This window comes from Pinus tabuliformis, chromosome X (assembly GCF_031772625.1).
Source record: "Pinus tabuliformis cultivar Carrire ecotype Pingquan chromosome X, CPIR1, whole genome shotgun sequence".
NCBI classification, from domain to species: domain Eukaryota; kingdom Viridiplantae; phylum Streptophyta; class Pinopsida; order Pinales; family Pinaceae; genus Pinus; species Pinus tabuliformis.
Genome location: NC_142308.1, coordinates 559,636,569 through 559,652,105, shown reverse-complemented (window position 1 = coordinate 559,652,105; position 15,537 = coordinate 559,636,569).

The following is a 15,537-nucleotide window of genomic DNA, read 5'->3' as shown; positions in this document are numbered from 1 at the left end:
TTCTAGTGTAGTAAGTTTTAATGCTTCTCTTTATTGCATTTCAGGAAAAAAATGGTCGTCTAAGTTTTATTAAGCATTGCACTCAAATGAAAATACCCTCTCCTATCACACTCTAATATTTTCTTTTGTTGCTTCTGGAGGTAGACAACATAAAGATGCTTCTCTCTTTTATTCAAATCCTTTTTTGCAGTTAATATGATTGGGTTCACTTGAACAGGTGCAGTAGCTTGTGCTGAGCACCCCCTATAAAGATCTGATGCAGTCTACTCGGTTCATCTACTTTCTCCTTGGCCTTTGACTTCTGTCTTTTCTGCATATATTTATCCCCTCTATGTCAGCCATGTTGGGGGCACAGGGCTGCCTCCCTTCTTCCTCGTACAAAGATTGGTTTAACAGCCCCTCCAAGGTTCCCTGTCTGCACCAGGAACTTGGTCATAGATTTTGATTTTATCCATCTTCCTCTCTCCAGTTAAATGCTGCCTCAAACATGTAACCCTCCAACAAACCCAAACTTGCCCACTAGATCCATCATCCACTACCCATTGTGTGAATGTGTGGCTTGAATAGATGGACCACCACCATAATGTCAACATAGGAGCAACATTAAAAATCCCCTATGCACTAAATGCCTAGATCCAACTGAAATATGAAGTTATGAACAAAATAGACCCTTGGCCCAAAGTCCAGTATAGCCATCAACATAATTAAAACCTTGAAGGGTGAGTCACATCAACAAAACAATGAACAATAAATGATATGGCACCTGAACACCTGCACCGTAGTAGAACAGGGAGGGTCATCATTGATTAGCTTTGAAGGCCATCCCAAAACATTGGGAAACATAAATATCACTGGAAGTTCCATCCTTCATTACCATCATCCTGAGGTCACCACATATTAGATAACCCCAAGAGGATGCAGGGTACCTTTTCATCCAAAGTATGCTCTACTAGATGTAGTTGTGGCAGTGGCATAGCCAAACTTAGCACCTCTCCCTTATTTCTCACACTCACTGACTTGTACTTTGTCACTACTCAAAGCCTTGTCTTGAGCATTGGGATGGCACAAGTAGCAAAGTTGATGATCATCAGCCGGGACCCTACTCATTATGCAAAAGGCACCTCTTCAGTGCTCAAGTAGCTAACAAAATGCTCAAGATCCATTGCAACTTTGTCCACCTGGGCATGTATTTGTAGGGAATAATTATTCACAACTGTGGATTTGTTAGACCTACAGAAATCTCATTGATCAGACATAATTCCTAGTTCCTAGTGGACTTGAATTCAAAGATGTATCAAACTTGTACTTCGTGTTTTGTAATGCACCTTAACGGTAGTACATCATGTGCTCCGTTGAATTATGACGTTTTCACTTCCCAGTGATAAGGGATATACATGACTGTATATATCTTCTAATGTATAACCTATGCACACCTATGATGTAATGATTAATCCTAGGAGCAACCAAATATGATAACTTAACTGCCAGTTTTGTTCCCAGGTAGGAATATCAACAAATCATTTTCTTTAAATCATTCTACTTTAGAGTGGGATGAGGTGAAATTTTAGCCTACCAAGACGTTTAGTGAGAAGATAATAATAATAAACACAAATAATTAAAAGAAAAAAAATCATTGGAAGATCATAACCCAGAAGCTATTACTCCAGAAGAATTTCCAGAGGACCCCAATCTTGTGGAAATCTGCAAGTAAAAAGAATGCTAACGTGTTGTCAAGGAAATCTGTAATAAAAAAGAATGTCACGCTATGCTTTAGTATCAGGCCTCTCCAAGAAAACGTATATGTTATGTCTCCAATGCATGAGGATCACCTATCTTCCATTAGTATTTTGAGTTTGTACTTGGAACATATGATCAAACTGTCCCTGTTAGCAAACTGTCCTGGTTATCAAACTCTCTGTTAGCAAACCGTCCCTGTGCCTTCTTATTTGGTGAGCCAAACTCCTTTTGTTTCCATGTATCACAATTTGGGTAGAGAGTGCCACCTTTCATGCTTCCTCTCCTTGGGACTTTTTATTGATGATGTTATTGAGGTGTAGAGGGATTTCCCCCCTCCCCCCCCTTGATACATACTCAGAGAGTTCCTTTGTCTTTTGAAACTGCTTGCTTAGCCATTTGATTGACTTGGGAGTTGAATCTTTTTCTAACCTGAAAATAGTGGACTTATTTAAATACATTGAGTAGCAGGACCATTTTATGATAGATGCATGCCAGGGCTTAAGAGGAAGGAGCTCTTTCCTGCTTCAGTGATCTTGTGATTGTGTTGGAGTCCTCAACTGAAATTGCTTGCTTAGCCATCTGATTGACTTGGGAGTTGAATCTTTTTCTAACCTGAAAATAGTGGACTTATTTAAATGCATTGAGTAGCAGGACCATTTTATGATAGATGCATGCCAGGGCTTAGGAGGAGGGAATTGCTTCAGTGATCTTGTGATTATGTTGGAGTCCTCAACAATAACTACATCCCTTTGCACAATGTCCTTCAGGAACCTGACTCCTTGATACATTATTAGTGCTTCCGTTTGTTATTAGTTGCTTGTCCCTATCTCCAGGAAAATTTTAATTTCTAGGGACTTCTTCCACTCAGAAAAACACAACGTAAGGTCTTGATCTCCATTGAATCCATTCCCTCTAGTTCCATAATGTTGGCATAAAAATTTTTAGCTACTGCTACTCTTTGGGTATCCTTACAATTCGTATACCATGGCTCAATGCAGTGATGATTCAGACTAGTTTATAATGTGATTTGAAGGACACCTTATCTTATTTGCAGTGAACATTGATTTAAACTAGTGCGTAATGAGATTTTATGTTTTTTACTAAACTCTGTCTTCAAATTTAGAAAAATTCCTTCCTTCCACTTATGCCACGACACCTCTATCTTGGCACAAAATCACACATATTTCAAGATCATTGGCTTCTTAGGTTGGTTTTATTGAATTCCAACTATGGAGGCATGCGTTCTTTTAGCATGAGGAAGAATGTAAGAAATATATGTTCTTTCAGCATGAGGAAGAATGTAAGAATGACATGGAAAGAAACTCTCCAAGAAAACGTATATGTTATGTCTCCCATGCATGAGGATAATGTGTCTTCCATATATTATTTTGAGTTTGTACTCGGAGCATATGATCAACAGGGTAGGTGAAAGCAGTGTTGAAAATATTGGTATTGGCAAAATATCGGCAAGGGTCCAGAAAACATCTTATTGGCAATATCGGCGAAAATATCAACAAAATATCGGCAAACATAAAAAATATTTTTTTTTCAAAATTTTAAACATAGCCGATATTTTGCTGATATTTTGGAAATATCGCGATATTTTAAACACAAAAAAATATTGCGATATTTTCTCGGCGATATATCGTTTTGCCAAAAATATCGCAATATTTTCGAATCGCCGATATTATCAACAGTGGGTGAAAGAGCCTTTTATACAACGGGGTCAAAAGATAGAGCCTTTGCAAGGGATACAGGGAAGCAATGAATATTGGTTTATGAGAGGAAGCCCATCCTTTGATAAGAAAACACATGTGATGTTTTCGTATGGAGTTTCTAGATAACTCGAGATATATTTTTAGGTAACTCCCTTCTGCCAGCTCCATGTAGAGGACCTCTTTTCCTTATAGAGAGACTTATCCCAGACCAAATCCATCTCTTTTACCAAGCTTTCTATCCAAAGCTTGAGATGGTAGGATAGATTTTGTTTCCGCTTTCGATGGTAGGATAGATTTGTGGTATACATAAATCTAGCACTTGCTAGATTTCTCACTCTACAATGTTTCTATCCGCTCGAATTTGCGCTAAAAGGAAATCTAACACATGTTAGATTTTCTTTTACATTGCAACGTTTTTAATATAGCACACACTAGACTTATTTAGTCCTACAATGTTGTTATGTTCTTGTGTTTGTGCTTGAAGGAAATATAACATGTGTTAGATTTCTTTCAAATTAAATTGTGCTTGAGTTTGTGTTGGAAGAAAATTTAACACAATCTAGAAGTCTTATACTATACAACGTTGTTGTCGGCAACGTGCTTGTATTTGTGGTAGACATAAATGTAGCACATGTTAGATTTCTCGCTCTACAATGTTGTTGTTGGCAACGTGCTTGCATTTGTGTTAGACATAAATCTAGCAGTTGCTATATTTCTCACTCTAGAATATTTCTATGTGCTTGAGTTTGTGCTAAAAGGAAATCTAACACATGTTAGATTTTCTTATACATTGCAATGTTGTTAATCTAGCAAACATTAGACTTATTTAGTCCTAAAATGTTGTTATGTTCTTGCGTTTGTGCTAGAATGAAATATAACATGTTTTATATTTCTTTCAAATTTAAATTTGCTTGTGTTTGTGTTGGAAGAAAATTCAACACAAGCGAGATTTCTTATACTCTACAAGGTTGTTGTTGGCAACATGTTTTTATTTGTGGTAGACATAAATTTAGCACTTGCTATATTTCTCACTCTACAATGTTTCTATGTGCTTGAGTTTGTGCTAAAAGGAAATCTAACACATGTTGGATTTTCTTTTACATTGCAATGTTGTTAATCTAGCACACATTAGACTTATTTAGTCCTAATATGTTGTTATGTTCTTGTGTTTGTGCTAGAAGGAAATATAGCATGTGTTAGAATTCTTTCAAATTTAAATGTGCTTGTGTTTGTGTTGGAAGAAAATTTAACACAAGCTAGATTTCTTATACTCTACAATGTTGTTGTTGGCAACATGTTTGTATTTGTGCTAGACAGAAATCTAGCACTTGCTAGATTTCTCACTCTGCAATGTTTCTATGTGCTCCAATTTGTGCTAAAAGGAAATCTAACACATGTTAGATTTTATTTTACATTGCAATGTTGTTAATCTAGCACACATTATAGACTTATTTAGTCCTACAATGTTGTTATGTTCTTGTGTTTGTGCTAGAAGGAAATATAGCATGTGTTAGATTTCTTTCAAATTTAAATGTCCTTGTGTTTGTGTTGGAAGAACATTTAACACAAGCTAGATTTCTTATACTCTACAATGTTGTTGTCAGCAATGTGCTTTTATTTGTGGTAGACATAAATCTAGCACTTGCTAGAATTATCACTCTACAATGTTTCTATGTGCTCAAGTTTGCGCTAAAAGAAAATCTAACACATGTTAGATTTTATTTTAAATTGCAATGTTGTTAATCTATCACACAATAAACTTGTTTAGTCTTACAATGTTGTTATGTTCTTGTGTTTGCGTTTAAAGGAAACTCTACAATGTTTCTATGTGCTCAAGTTTGCGCTAAAAGAAAATCTAACACATGTTAGATTTTATTTTAAATTGCAATGTTGTTAATCTAGCACACAATAAACTTGTTTAGTCTTACAATGTTGTTATGTTCTTGTGTTTGCGTTTAAAGGAAATATAACATGTGTTAAATTTCTTTCAAATTAAAATGTGTTTGTGTTTGTGTTGGAATAAAATTTAACACAATCTAGAATTCTTATACTCTACCACGTTGTTGTTGGCAACGTGCTTGTATTTGTGGTAGACATAAATCTAGCACTTGATAGACTTGTCACTCTACAATGTTTCTATGTGCTCGAGTTTGCACTAAAATGAAATCTAACACATGTTAGATTTTATTTTACATTGCAATGTTGTTAATGCTAACATGTTTTTGTTTAGGCTAAAAGAAAATCTAGCTTGCGCTAAAATTTTTTTGTCGTGTAGTGTTGTCATTGGAGATATTTATATGTTTGTTATAAGTAAATGTAATTTTGAGTAAATTTTTCTCACCCTACAATGTTGTTATGTGATTAATTTCGCATTAGAAGGAATTATAGTATGAATTATATTTCTTTCACCTTGTAATGTTGTTATTTGCAACGTTCTTGTATTTTTTATAGGAGGAAATCTTTGTACACTATCCCATTCTTAGACCACATATTCCATATGAAGGGCCTTCTAATCGTTTCAAGGTTTAAATTTTTTTATATTGTAACAATAGTCTACGTAGGCATGGACTAAAACTTCATAGTCTCTAAAAGGCAAGGTCAAATGTCCCAAGAAATATTATTATTCCAATGACTATATTGACATTGTGTTTATGTTTTTGCTTTACAATACAATGTTGTTGTTGGCAATCTTCTTGTATGCGATAGAATATAGTCTAGCATGGGTTTCATTTCCTTTGCCTTGCAATATTTTAATGACAATATGTTTGTGGTTTGTGGTATAAGGAAATCTAGCTTGTGCTATATTTATTTTGTTTTGCAATGTTTTTCTTGGAAATATGAATGTGTTCGTGCTAAAAATAATTCTAGCACATGCTAGATTTCTTTCACCTTACAATGTTTTTTTTTGACAATATCCATGCGTTTGTAATAGAAATAAATCTAGGATGCAAATGCAATATGCTTTTGTTCATGTTAGAAGTAATTATATCACATTCTAAATTTATTTCACCTTGCAAAGTTGGTATGTGTTTGTCTTTGTGCTAGACAAAGATCTAGAAGAAAATATAATGATTGCCATAGTTAATGTTCTTTCATTGTGTTTTGCTATTATTTCATCTAAAGCAAACTAAGAATATACATGACTATAAGAGATAAATTTTGTGTATATATGTTGTTATTTTGGTCTATACATTTTTTTTTTTGTTTATTCACAATGTAATGTCTTTTGGAAATGTTCTTATGCTTGTGCTGGAAGGAAACCTAGTAGATATTTGCTTTCCTATATTCACGATTAAAATAATATAAAAAATTATTTCGAGGTGCCCTTTTTCTAACCTTGATTAGCTATTACTATACAATTGTTATTGTTCTTGTTCATTTTGTTACACATATAATTATGCGAATAGTTGTAGTATTTATAAATTCATATTTTCTTCAATAATTCGAAATTGTGATAACAATTTTTTTACTTTATTTTCAGATACCATGGACTATGAAGCTAGTGAGAATTCAAAGGAAGCATCCAAGGAAAAAGGAAGTTCAAGAAACACGACACCAAATTCTTTAATTGGTATGACAATTTTAATTTATACTTTGTTAAAATTGTTAGACATTGTGTTAATAATTGGTTGTTGATTAATAAAACCCATGGAAATAGCCTTAGGATTGGGGTTTTAATGGGGACAACCCATACTAACATGGGTATTTTTTTCCAAGAAATTTTAAATATGTGATAACTTTTGGTGTCATATACTAAACTTGCATAACATATGTACTCATTTATTATTGTGCGTGTAAATGAAAATCGTGTATTATAAGGTTGTTTAATACTATTTGTTATTTCATGTCTTCCATTAAATTTTTCTTTCTAGAAACTGTGGAAACTGGTGGGCTTGAAATTCGAAGTAAAGTTGCGAAGACAAAAAGAAAAACAAGTGACCTACAAATGATGCCCCCTTCAACTGGTATGGTGGTTTTATATTTTTTGTACTCTTTTTGAAATGGTTGGATTATGTAGTTTCTTTTCTTATCAGTTTTACCTAGGTGATAACTTTTGGTGTCATATAGTAAACTTGCATAGCATATGTACTCGTTTATTATTGTGCATGTAAATGGAAATCATTTATTATAAGGTTGTTTAATAATATTTAGTATTTCCTGTATTCCATAATTTTTTTTTAGAAGCTGCGGAATTTGGTGTGCCTGATATTCAAAGTAAAGTAGTGAAGAAAAGACAAAAAAAAAGTGATGTACAAACATTGCCTCCTTCAACTGGTATGGTGGTTTTATATTTTATGTACACTATCTTGGAAATGGTTAGATTAGGTGGTTTTTCAGTATTTATAAGAACATTATGTGACAATATTTGAAATTATATTTTCATTTTGATTAATGCAATTATTTTTTTGCTATTATTTGCAGAATTGGTTGGCCCAAAAGCAAATGAAATGTTACAACAATCACTTAAGAAAAAGAAAAGTTATTCAACTCAAAAGGCAATATCAGTAACACCTTCAACTTCTACTTTTGAAATGATTAAAAAATACAATACAAATAATAAATATGAATTCGTGCAAGATTGGTACATCCAAATAGAAACTCCCATGAATATGTTTCCTGATATGTACCTATTTGGATCAATAGACGGAAACGAACCAGAGATATTAGGAATAATAATTAATTGCTATGCTTGCAATGAAAATGACATTGACTTTCAAGTGGAAATGATTAAAGAAAATGAGGTAAAATTAATTTCATGTCAAGTGGAGTATACAAATTTTAGACCAGATTTGATTGAAGCTTCGAGTACTGATTCAACAAATACGATTAAAAATTCAATGTTCAAGTTGGATAGCTTTGAGAGCTTCTCTAAATCTGGACTAAATAGTTGTGCAGATCTTTTAAAACGCATCACCACTGTTCTGAGATATCGTTATGTAAGAAGTAAAAAAACATCATCTGTACTTCTTCATTTACAACAAAAGGGTAAATTTTTTGATAAAATACCTGATGATAAAATTGATTCTCAATTACTTGCTTTGAGAAGAGTATATTTATCAGATTTGGAGGAGAATATAAAAGAAAGTGATTTCAAGCCCACTACAGAATTTCAAAAAACTAGGAAAGTTGAATTTGAGACAACTAACCTTGCAAACCAATGTGATGAGATTCATGAAGCTTTCAAGCATTGTTATCTATTTTCAAACTCCTTTAATAGAAAAGTGGTTGTTGAAAGATGTAAAGAAGCTCCTAAGGTGTTCAAATTAAGATCAAGAGATGATTTAAATGTTCAAGTGTTAGTGAAATCATTCCTAGAAAAAATTCAAACCTCATTACCTGATGCTCTTTTGATTCCATTTGACATCAATGAGCCTGATCCTTTGGTCAACTCTATAAAAATTATAAATGAGACAGATCTAAATTCTAAGAATATCAATTTTTGGATAGTTGATGGTCAACATACCATTCAAGCAGTGAAAGAAATTTTAACAAATCCTAAATATAATGTATCAACAGAAGCGAAAAAAAAATATAAAAAACGTAATGCTCGATTCTTGCATCCATCAGTTGAACCCACTGAGGTGATCCGCATTTGTTGTCAATTAAATTCTGCAAATAAGGTATTTTATAAAACTCCATTTATTGATTGTGTGCGCTCGGCAAGGAATTTCTTAATTGCCAATGACAAATTAAAGAAAAGGAGGATTGGATGCTCTAAGACGGCTGAAGACAAGGTATGTAATTTTAATTATTTTTACATTTAAATTTTATTATTGTATCTAATTTTATTGTAGATAAATTACTAAAGCCGATAATATAAGTCATATTTTCTGATATTTATGATGATTTCACATTAGATTATAACACCTTATTCAGTTTCATTTTTACATTGGATTCTTATTAGTTTATATTTATTATTTTATCAGGTTGATGATGAAATGTTGTGCTCATTCTTCGATTGTCCAATTACAAATTTTTCTGATAAAAAAATTCTCTTATATCTTGATGAACCTATTTCGGATAAATGGGACACTGTTTTTAACTGTTACCAACTAGGCACATTAAAGTGTTCTCCAAGCCAGCCTGATTTTGAGAACTACAAGAAAAATAGTCTACATAGTTTGACAGCAGCTACTTTTCGGCCCCTTCAGGGATTAACCATGGAAGAAATTGCTTCAGTAGTAGATAAGCTATTGGATGGAACCATTTGGTTTTCTATTCCAATTAATCATCCAACAAATGCCATAAAAATAAAAGATTATTGTTCTAAATTGAAAACCAACAGAACAATATTGGATGCAATGGTTACATATTGTCAAAGTCATGATCAGAACTTGAATGAGATGACACTTACCACACTCAACATTCTTGAGCATTATGAAATTAATGATATCATATTCACCAATTTTTGCAACACGGTGGAGGGGTCTACTTATGTCAAAGGAACACGTAATACAAAGATAGAGTCCCTTTCTCAGCAAGCATGTGGAGTCCTTGACAGAATGATAAATGGATCAACAAGTGTTCAACAGGTTGATAACAATTTTGAATTTGGTTGTCATTTTGGAGGCCCTGATCTTTTGTCAACACTTTTGCACTCTTTTCCATGTCAGTTGCAACCATTTCTACACACTGACCTTGTTGTTTTGGACACACTAGCTTTGAAAAAAGAAAAATTCAACAAGGGGTATTACATTGAATTTTTTCGATTTCTTATCGAAAAAAATGAGTTGAATGACTTTACTACAGTTCTCTTAGTAGAACTTTGGTTTTGTAATGATATACACGAGTCTTTGGAAATTTCGATAAAGAAATCCAAGTTCAATTATAAAATTACTAGTGGCATTTATGAATATAATTGCCAAAACAATTATAGTTATGATATAGTTCTTACTATACATTTCTATACTTCAGAATTAAAAATTTTGGAGGCTATAAAATACTCTCACACATTTGAAGACACATTTGATGAAAATGAGAGAGATTATGATTTTTGGATGGATTTAGTGGAAAAGCACCAACAATGTAGTGATGCAAAAGTGGTTATTTCTCTTTATGCGGGGAAAATTTTTATCAAGGCCTGTTGTACATATGGAAGAAGAATTTCATGTGTTGTGCAAACAGAGTCACAAAGGACAATAATGTTAAATCATTACAAATCTTTTCAACTATCAAATCCAGTACCCATTAACTTCTTGGAGAATTCAGGTACTACAACTCATTTCTTTATTTTCTTATAATACATTGGATACTATTTTTTTCATATTTCTTAATTGTCAAAGTGTTTACTAAAATGACTAATGATGGAGATTCTAAAACAGAGAATGATGAAAGTGGGAAGAAACAAATTAATCAACATAGTGCTTATATTGTTGAAAAAAGTATGGAGATGGAAATAGGAGGAGAAGGAGGAGAGGAAGAAGTCATCAACACAGGTACATAATTTGCTTAGTTTTTTCTCTTGATAATTTTTCAATTTATTTAATTTCCATATTCATAATATTTTTGGATGACTATTATAGGGAATTATGAGATGAATGAAATCAATCAAGACAATGACCATGGAACTATGGAGATAGAAATGGGTATTAATCATTATATCTCTATCTTTTTTTATTTTATTATTATTCCATTTTTAATTTTTTTTGTGATTCATATCCATTTCATATGTTGATTATAGTTGGAAATAAAGAGAATGAATATAATGACCAAGGTATTGTCCCAAAAAACTACAACCAAGAACCAAATATAACATCAGGTACTTATAATTTGTCCACTTGTTTTCCTTGTTATTTAATGATTCTATTAATTTTCACAATTCAAAATATAAGTACAATCGGTATTTGATTGAAGGTTTAATATGTTTACTCCAGGTCCTGTTCAGATGATAAAAGAACTTATTGTTTCATCTATAAATAGTGAAAAAAACACTCAAGGTAAGTGTATTGTTTCAGCAATTTTTTTAGTAATTTTTGTAACATGAATAAAATGGTTTGACTATATTATTTTCCATTGTGTTGCAGCCAAAATAACTGAAAAGAAACTAGTTATTTTTGAACTAAAGGACATTTTTTATCATAGCATTGATGATGAAGCAACAAACAAAGGGCATATTGAGAAAATGGGAGCTGATGCTGATTACACAATAGAGAAAAAACTATTTTGGATTCATCCACATGCAAAATCATTCTTTGAAATGTGTTTCAAAAATGAATCTCTTGACATTGCAATTTGGATGACAGCTTTGAAACAAAGCACAACAAGATTTCTAAAAAAGTTGGTTTCAGAAACATTACAAGATAAATTTCTGTTTAAGTGGACTGCTTCAGACTGTAAGCCACAAAAGGGACATAAGGTCATTGACAATTCAACGAAAGTTATACACACTAAATCATTGAAAAAAGTGTGGGAAATGCATACCCAATATGATGCAACCAATACTATTATAGTTGATTGTTTAATTGAGAGAGTGAAAGAGAATCCAAAAGAAAATGTGATTCTTGCCCCTCCATTCATTGCAGCAAATGAAGGGGATAATTGGTTGATCCATGAGCTATGGAGAATATTGCATAAACGCAACAAGGCTACGGATGTGCGAGCTATTTTGAAGGATGTCCAATTATATTTAGAAGTACCTTAAGATTACATATGTCTATATCATGATGTTATATGTATGACATCATGATTGATTACTTTTATTTCACAACACTAATAAAAGAATTGTTGATTTGGTTTGTCATTTCTAAAAATCAAATATTTTTATTTTATTTATTTTTGGTGAGATGAATGGTCATTTAATGTTTTCATATCAAAATTTCCCAGTCTATATTTTTTGTTGTACAATGGATTACATTGTATGTAGAATTAATAGGTAATTGTTCTATTTGTTTTAATTAGATCATTACAATTATTTGCTTTAAATGCAGTTTAAGTTATTGTTATACCTCTTAGAAATTAGTAATTTGAAGGATGACCCATTGCATTCTTATAACCCTATTTATTCCATATAAGTTGAAAAATTATATTAAGTTGTATGTAACACCAGCAATAAACATACAATTTGCACTAAAAGAAGCACAAACAAAAACTAAGGTAGAAATTCAGCGCACTTCCCGAGTGTAGTAGGTGCGCTGCATTTCAAGTTCACTGTGTTACAGGTGCGCTGATCAGACTAGGCATTGTTCCTCAGTTTTGGTTTCTGTGTTCATTCTTTTCAGTTCTATTCATGAGTTTTGTTGTTTGTAATCAGTATATCTCTGTTTGAAACCCCTTTCCTTGCTGATATTCCGCCTCCATTGTGCAAAAGAACTGTAAATGTTTTTGTGTATTTGTTGAGTCATTTTTAGTTCTCCTTTGCAAAAAGTAACGTAATTGTATTGTCGTTTCTTGATTCGAAAGTGTCGCAAGTGTCGTTTTCAGTCATAGGAGAGAGTTTGGTTGCTCTTGATAGTCAATCACCCTGTTACTATTGTATTTGGTATGAATTTGTAGTTTTTCTAGTGTCGAAAGAAAGTATTCATTTCCGAATCGTAAAGTGTTGAGATTGTCTTCATTTTTTATTTTGAAAAGAAACTTGTTAGTAACTGTCGCCTGAAAAGTATTTCAGATTTGCGCATTAGCTTTCTTTTTATCATTCACATACTAAGAAAGCCGAAAACAAATACATACATGTGCATTTGCATTTAGACTGTTTGATTGGTTTGATTTGCATTTGCATTTAGAGGGGAAGTACCCAGTGGGTTTCCTCCCAGAAATTCATTATGCAGAGCAGAAAAAGGAATATCAAACCACAAATGGGACTTCTGAATTCGCTATGTCTAAGTGCCTACTTTGCTGCAATCAGTAGCCTTTTCTAACTATGTTTATTTTCTTTCTTAACTGTGCCAAGCACTATGTTACAATGTCAACTATGGCATTCTAGTATCTTCTATTTTTCATTTTCAAATACTATATCTAGCTGGTGCATTGCTGTATTCTTCATGTGCCAAATGCTTCATCGTTGCTGCACTAATAGCCGTGCCTTTTGCTGATATTAACCATGCCAATTGTGTGATGGTATTTGATAAATGTTTATAAGTCTATTAACTATGTTTTAATCATTATCCTATTATCATGTTCGAGCTTATTCGTCTCTTGTGCCAAATTCTAGTGTAGTAAGTTTTAATGCTTCTCTTTATTGCATTTCGGGAAAAAAATGGTCGTCTAAGTTTTATTAAGCATTGCACTCAAATGAAAATACCCTCTCCTATCACACTCTAATATTTTCTTTTGTTGCTTCTGGAGGTAGACAACATAAAGATGCTTCTCTCTTTTATTCAAATCCTTTTTTGCAGTTAATATGATTGGGTTCACTTGAACAGGTGCAGTAGCTTGTGCTGAGCACCCCCTATAAAGATCTGATGCAGTCTACTCGGTTCATCTACTTTCTCCTTGGCCTTTGACTTCTGTCTTTTCTGCATATATTTATCCCCTCTATGTCAGCCATGTTGGGGGCACAGGGCTGCCTCCCTTCTTCCTCGTACAAAGATTGGTTTAACAGCACCTCCAAGGTTCCCTGTCTGCACCAGGAACTTGGTCATAGATTTTGATTTTATCCATCTTCCTCTCTCCAGTTAAATGCTGCCTCAAACATGTAACCCTCCAACAAACCCAAACTTGCCCACTAGATCCATCATCCACTACCCATTGTGTGAATGTGTGGCTTGAATAGATGGACCACCACCATAATGTCAACATAGGAGCAACATTAAAAATCCCCTATGCACTAAATGCCTAGATCCAACTGAAATATGAAGTTATGAACAAAATAGACCCTTGGCACAAAGTCCAGTATAGCCATCAACATAATTAAAACCTTGAAGGGTGAGTCACATCAACAAAACAATGAACAATAAATGATATGGCACCTGAACACCTGCACCGTAGTAGAACAAGGAGGGTCATCATTGATTAGCTTTGAAGGCCATCCCAAAACATTGGGAAACATAAATATCACTGGAAGTTCCATCCTTCATTACCATCATCCTGAGGTCACCACATATTAGATAACCCCAAGAGGATGCAGGGTACCTTTTCATCCAAAGTATGCTCTACTAGATGTAGTTGTGGCAGTGGCATAGCCAAACTTAGCACCTCTCCCTTATTTCTCACACTCACTGACTTGTACTTTGTCACTACTCAAAGCCTTGTCTTGAGCATTGGGATGGCACAAGTAGCAAAGTTGATGATCATCAGCCGGGACCCTACTTATTATGCAAAAGGCACCTCTTCAGTGCTCAAGTAGCTAACAAAATGCTCAAGATCCATTGCAACTTTGTCCACCTGGGCATGTATTTGTAGGGAATAATTATTCACAACTGTGGATTTGTTAGACCTACAGAAATCTCATTGATCAGACATAATTCCTAGTTCCTAGTGGACTTGAATTCAAAGATGTATCAAACTTGTACTTCGTGTTTTGTAATGCACCTTAACGGTAGTACATCATGTGCTCCGTTGAATTATGACGTTTTCACTTCCCAGTGATAAGGGATATACATGACTGTATATATCCTCTAATGTATAACCTATGCACACCTATGATGTAATGATTAATCCTAGGAGCAACCAAATATGATAACTTAACTGCTAGTTTTGTTCCTAGGTAGGAATATCAACAAATCATTTTCTTTAAATCATTCTACTTTAGAGTGGGATGAGGTGAAAATTTAGCCTACCAAGACGTTTAGTGAGAAGATAATAATAATAAACACAAATAATTAAAAGAAAAAAAATCATTGGAAGATCATAACCGAGAAGCTATTACTCCAGAAGAATTTCCAGAGGACCCCAATCTTGTGGAAATCTGCAAGTAAAAAGAATGCTAACGTGTTGTCAAGGAAATCTGTAATAAAAAAGAATGTCACGCTATGCTTTAGTATCAGGCCTCTCCAAGAAAACGTATATGTTATGTCTCCAATGCATGAGGATCACCTATCTTCCATTAGTATTTTGAGTTTGTACTTGGAACATATGATCAAACTGTCCCTGTTAGCAAACTGTCCTGGTTATCAAACTCTCTGTTAGCAAACCGTCCCTGTGC